At 31.9% G+C, this 6,868-nt stretch overlaps 1 pseudogene across 1 annotated transcript; it reads right to left on the bottom strand.

The window, feature by feature from the left end:
- Nucleotides 1-1,676: 1,676 nt before the first annotated feature.
- Nucleotides 1,677-6,358, bottom strand: LOC143551957 (uncharacterized protein At4g17910-like; annotated as a pseudogene). Its single transcript, XR_013138570.1, has 16 exons — nt 5,731-6,358; nt 5,583-5,646; nt 5,438-5,480; nt 5,230-5,357; nt 5,040-5,110; nt 4,858-4,933; nt 4,675-4,764; nt 4,491-4,564; nt 3,309-3,396; nt 3,099-3,225; nt 2,907-3,011; nt 2,679-2,801; nt 2,558-2,609; nt 2,121-2,165; nt 1,926-2,024; nt 1,677-1,822 (listed from the first exon to the last, which is right to left on the bottom strand). The product of XR_013138570.1 is annotated as an uncharacterized protein At4g17910-like (transcript).
- Nucleotides 6,359-6,868: the final 510 nt, after the last annotated feature.

Here is a 6,868-nt window from a genome sequence, read left to right as displayed (position 1 = left end):
TCCAACAGTCCAACTCAAATGAAACATTTTTGTAAATGATGTCCTTTTTTATATCTCTTATTTTCAACTACAAACTTTTATATATATATATATATATATATATATATATATATTTAGATTAGATGACTGATGGCACCAATATTAAAGACCAGAGAATAACTAGTTACAACTAATATATAAAGTATTTAGAAATGAAACGCTGATAAATATACTTCAAGACGGAAATTTTATTTCACGACTTGAAAATGTTGTAGCTAGAGAGAAACGTAAAGAAAATCAAACTTTGAAAACATTTTTTAAAGAACCCATCATCTTCAAATTTAAATATGAACATTTTCAAAAACTTTAAACGGGTAACAAATTAACTTATTTATTGAACACGTTGTGTCAACTCATTTATTAACCATGTCGCTTTTGGTTTTGCCGCTTTTATAAAATAATCATGTTAGCAAATCGAAAGCCTACTTTTTTTTTCTCTTTTCATGTCGTGTCAGAAATTGCCGCCCCTACATTTAACCACGGAAATAATAATTTCAGTTGAGAGCTTGCTTTGGATAAGAATTGCTTCATTCCAATAAAACCACACTTAAAACTTATGGTTATGTTCATAATTAAATAACTAATCACCTATATTGATGATTTGATTCCGAGGGCTCACCTAAATCAAAAGTCAGGTGGTCGATATTGACCTAACCTTGCAAACACCAAAAACACATGTACACTCATTAATGCAATCTACGGTAGTTGCTTCTTTTTGACAAATTGTTTCACCTGCCATTAACTACCACCTTTCATGTTCTTTGTTTTATATGACAATCGTTCACACTTGAGTTACTGGTCTCTTATAACATTTTAATCATTTAGTTTGTGAAATTAATAGGAACCACTAGTGTTGTAACTTGTAACGAGTCAAGATGAACTCGCTTGACTCAACAATCAATCAATCATTAAGTTAAACTCGATTCGGTAGCTTGAATCGCTTTAAGGATGCAAGTTAAAAAGATCCTTCAATTAATTTGTAAAGTGGACAAGTTAGTTCCTACCCCGGTTCCGGGTTTTAATAATACCCGATTTGTGTACGTCTATTTGAAACAGTTCAAACAAAAGCAAGCCAGCCGGTTTGAAAGGCAAACACTTAGATTCACATTTTGTATCATCTTTTTCTAATTTTAAGGTCTAGCTGGTATTAGCTTGAAACCGGCCGGGTAAACCAACCTACAGATTTACCATTATTATTTGTTCAACTTATTTTTCTTTTGGAATATGTAGGTTATAGGTACCTGTATCGCTATATGTATTATAGTCAAGAACCTTTTTTTTTTCATTTTAAATTTTAATGATTCTTTAAAAAAAAGAATTCCAACAGTGGTAAAATCAGCTGGTTCAACCAAAAATTTTCGTCAAACGTATGGAACCAGACTGTGAACCAACCCTTAACACAAAATCGACTCGAAGGATTATGTAATGTTTGAGTCCAGAACTTAAAAAGGTATAATTCAACACTAATAAATAGTTGACACCACAACAATTGATTGCATGATTAGCCTTAGATCCGAAGAGAATATAAAATGTACATTAAGATTGCTTGACTGATGAAAATCGAGGTTACAACTAGATGATACAAATTAAGACGTTGAATGTACCCAAAAAAAAAATTTGAAACTAACATTTTGTTTTTACCAAAATTTCAACTTAATACTGTTATAATCTGCAAATGCAGCAGCAGAACATATAACAAAACCATAAGCAATCAAGACACTTATAGTGATGACACAGAGAGAGTATCTACTGATAAGTTCACCAATCCCGTCAGCAAATTCGCCTGCATAAAGTTAGTATCATGTTACTAGTTTGTTGCTCCTACCTTTGATAAATAAAATTTTTATTTCACGATAACTTTTTTTACCCCCACTTTTGGTACTCACCACAATGAAGAATGCAAGCAAGTTTCGGTTGATTGCTTGTTCCAGTAACGATAATTTACCACTCGGGATATAATCTGAAAGCATTATTACTCCCAACATCTGCAAATTTATGATGACTTTTGGTTAAGAATTTTAATCCCACATTACAATAGCAATAACAATAACAATAATAATGGTAGCAAAAATGAGAATTACCTGTAGATTTGTAGCCAATACCAAAGTCACATATGCCGCGTTACACTGCAAATGCAATCAAAAAACATATAATTTCAAAGATTTCCCCTTTGTAAATGCTTTACTAATACAAAATAACTTTGTATATGACCCTCAAAACTTTGTATGATAACACATTTACTCAAAAAAAAAAAATCATATAATCAAATACGCACATTTTTAAATTTATGACATGCATACCCTTCTCTTAAAACATGCATTATAATATAAGAATTTAGAGTGTATGGAGAAAGAGAAGGGTATATTCATCATAATATGAAACTTTTAAGTGATTTCAATGGATATTCTTGAAATTAATTTTTTTGGTTCGGTAAATATGATATTATCAAATTTTAACGGGTATATATAAAAATACCCCAAACATAAATGAACATTTCATATGAAATTAAGTACTGTACCATTCTGCGTGAAGGTCGTTCAACAAAACAGTCCAGAATCAATGTCAAGCACCTGAAAAGATGAGTGGATAGATGGTCACTTAAATGAATTATAAAAAAATACAATATAAATATATTATACCAGAAGAAAATAGCTAGAATCCAAATTTGCTTTCTGGCCCATCTATTAGTTCTCAGATTAGCATTCTTCCCAAACAAAACATTGTTGCCCAACCAAACACAATCAGATGCAGGCCCCAATATCCTGAAAGAAAAAACATATATAAATAACTATGGAGTCAATAATTTTTATTAATAAAACCTACAAAAATGTATTATGAACCAAAGCAATTTTTAATAAATACCTCACCAAATATGCTGAAGATTCCTTCCTTGTTTTGACTAATAATGTCCATTCCCCTTTCGGCAGAAAGCATATAAGAGTTCAACCCATTCATTAGGCAAACTTGGTAACCTACAGATTAAAAGATAAAAATGAGATGAAAATAATGATAATGAAGAAAAATGAAATTATGATTTATGAAAGTATGAAATTACATACCTATTAGTACTGATGAACCTACAAGCCCGCAATACTTTGGGGAGATGTTAATAATTGATGTTAAAACCGCTACACCAGCAAGTGTGAAAAAGAAATTCCAGTGAACACCATATTCTCCCACATGGACCTACAAACAGAAACATTTAAAAGTTAAGTCACAAGGAACAGGCAACAGGGTGTTTATTTACAGAATTTAGGCCGATTGTTGACCTGATAGTCAACGCCAGTTGTAGAAACAAGTCTAGCACACCCGAGAAACAGCAGTGGGCTAGTGGAGGATGGTGCACTTCTCAAACCCCTAATATACCAAAAAAGTAGTAAAGCAATTAGTAAAAACGAAAAGACTATTTGTGCGCGCACGTTCTTGTTGTTTATAACAGATCTTCATATGTTTGACTATTCGTAGAGTTATAAGACAGTTAGCCAGATTATAATAAAAAAAACAAATGTACCCAATATAATCCCACACACAGCAAAGCTATTGATAGGGTCTGGAGAGGGTGTGATGGTAGCAAACCTTACCTCTATCCAAGGGGATAGATAGGTTGCTCCTGCTGAGACCCCCGGCTCCGAAAACCTTTTCGTTTGTTCTTTTCTTTTTCTTTTTTGTATAGTATGACATCCCTAGAACTCTAGAAAAGCATAACAGGTATGAAATAATCGCTACGAATACATAAGGACACAAAGAAAATCATAGCCGGCGATCATACAAGAGTACTAAACTACTAATCATTCAGGATGTAGAGTACGCCTAACATACAGTGATAAGTGAAGTACTCTAGTTACAGATAAAAATGTTATTGAATAAGTCAATGGTCAAGTCTTAGCATAAAATCAGAATCAGTTACATTTATTATTGCAGGTGGTGTCTTTCTAGTATAAATAGGGTAGTAGTTGTGATACAGGAGCAATATGGGTTGCCAACCCAACCTGTTGACCTAGAATCGGTCGGGAAGAGTACACATAAATTAAGTGGATCGAGCTGGAATATGGAGATTAAGAACTATCCAAGACTTTGAATTTCAATGATTTCTTTTAATTAATAATTTGCTTTATTTCCTTGGTTTTTATCTCTTCATGGTATTTATCTTTTAGCTGGGATTACCTCTTAGTTTTGAACTCTTCTAAATTACTTGGATTCGGGTCTGTTAGTTTATTAGTTTTTGATTAAATTTAAGTTATACGAACTTGGTTTCTTAAACCCTTGGTTCGATTATAGTCTTTGATTAATTTTAAAGTTCCTTGAGCCATTTGATTCCACATCAAGTTGTGTCAACTATCTTGGTTTTTAATCGATTGTTGTACCATTTATTTTCAAACATCTGATAAAAGATGATTTCGAATTTCTATATTAAAAGAAAAAATCTACTTGGTGCAGGTAAACTAACTCACATTGTTGAAATACCCCGAGCTTGACGTGAAACAAAGGCATTTGCAAAGACAAATGCACCTACTCCCATATCCATCTGACACCCCCATAAAACAATACAGATACAAATCAGCAATAATGGCCTAACATAACAAATAACTATTTAGTAAATCAAAGGATGCTAAATAGGCAAGATAATGTTATTACCAAACTAGTACCGTATGTCTCGGTTTTAGCATATCTTCTAGGAAATATTCTGAAGTCAACAGCCAAAATGCAAATGCATGTGAAAAGCATCTGCACAAAAAGGAATTTAAATTAGAATTACAAATAACATTTTTAGAGCACCAAAGCTAATAAAAATTTTAAAAAAAACCATGTTAAGGTTACCATAAAAACCCTGTATGATGAAACATGTGTCCTGAAAGAATTAACTTCTTCTTTCTGATCCCAAGAAGAACCATGTCTGATTGGGTGGAAACAGATATTCAAGTTTTGTCAAATAATAATCACTTAAAAGCACAAATTGTTAACAAAGATTTAAGATTAAGACGATAACAGTCATAGATTACCTCTTAGATGCAGCAAAGAGAAGGACCAATATTAATATAATTCCGTTTGTATACGTCCAATCTGCTAAAACCTGTTTATTTATATGTTCAAATAAACATGCTTGGCTAATTATATGTTCGTATACAGTTTATATAATAAATATAAAACAGAATGTAAATACGTTCTAATGATAAAAATGGAAATACTTACTGTACACAATAAAGTGGCAGGAACAACAATTGAGAAGAAATCAACTATCATCGTGAAGATGTAAACCCTTTGATTTCTTGATGTCGAAATATCTTTTTTATTTGATGAAGTATCATTGGTAACATGATCTGGAGATGCAAATATAACTAAATTATGTTTCATTTATTATGAAGTTGCAGGTTAATATGTAGCAGAATAATAAAGTTACCAATTCTGCAAATGTCCGTGGTATGTCGCAGCAGAATAAGCGTCTGAATTAGTCAAAACATAATCAAAATCCGAATGTCAGAAACAAGTTATCAACAAACTTCTGAGAACCTATGTACTGAGAATACGTTGTGTAGGAAACGTACAGGAAATATCGCTGTAAGTACAAACAGCTCAAGCATGGAAGATCCAGTTAGGTTGCTGACAAATCTGATTACGTACATTACAAATACGTTGATGGTTCGTTAGAACATCTAAAAATTGATAAGATGATGGACATTGAGAAGATCTTACTGTTCTTTCAAATGCTTGTTTGGATTGAGAGACTTCAAAGAAGAATCCATTACTGAGTTGAAAGTATTGCAGAAAAGATCGTGCCAATGCAGCGGTGGGTGAACAAATAAAACAGGCTGAAATTATATATATTTCAAATAATTACACTCAGGAATCAATATTAAACAAGACCAAAAAACCAAAATCCATTATTACAATGCAAATATGCATAATTTATGGTTGATTTTAGTAATAGACTAGCACCTTCTATACAAAATAATATGCCTGGCAAAACGGGCTGAGTGATGAGTCAGAATCTGTTTGGGTCAAAACCGCCAAATTAAAAAAAGGTTCAATTTAGTTCAGGTCAAAATGGGGCATCAAAATTAACAAAACAGAAAGTTGAAACTGAGAGTGACTTTTTTTGCAACTTGTGGAACTAGAAATGTATTTTCGACCTTATAGTCTATATGTTCCAGGATCAACTCATACAAACATAGTTTATAGATTAAATCAAACAGATACATACAAAAAAAACATATATTTTAACAAACTAAATCTCAAAATTGACTCTTTTATAAAACAACACACTTTGAGATTTGACCCTAACTCATTTACTCAGAACACGTTCTGACTCGGGAGTTGGAAAGCCAGAATTTAACTAGTTTCTTAGAGTTAGTTCATTTAAAATCAGCATAAGGAAGATTATGCTATTGTCATGTAGCTTATGTTCAGTTCCATTTCTGATTGACAGTATCATTCAAACCTAATCTAATAGACGATTCGATAATTAGCTGGTTCATGGCATGTTACTTTTATGCATCATTCCAACTAGAATAGTGTTTTGACTACAAAATGCAGTTGCAAATGCTATCAATAATACTGTAACAGAATAATTAAAATTGAAAACAACATAATGATCAATTGAATACTTAACCTACAGATTTCACAATCCATGTCTATGAACCCTAATTCAAAACTACAAATGAATGTAAAACTGTGTGATTATTTATTATTAAACTGAAACTGAAAGGCAAATAGTTAACATAAACTCAAGTGTAATTCACCTGCTGTGATAGATCGGGGTCAATTTCAGTTCACAATAATAATAATAATAATAATAATAATAATAATCGATGCATCAGATGATCAGAAGACT

This window comes from Bidens hawaiensis, unplaced genomic scaffold, assembly GCF_021521415.1.
Source record: "Bidens hawaiensis isolate Kalapana, Puna unplaced genomic scaffold, B.hawaiensis_p1.1 tig00016745_1, whole genome shotgun sequence".
Lineage (NCBI taxonomy): Eukaryota > Viridiplantae > Streptophyta > Magnoliopsida > Asterales > Asteraceae > Bidens > Bidens hawaiensis.
The sequence above is the reverse complement of the archived record's forward strand: the minus strand, read 5'-3'. Positions and strand labels throughout refer to the sequence as shown.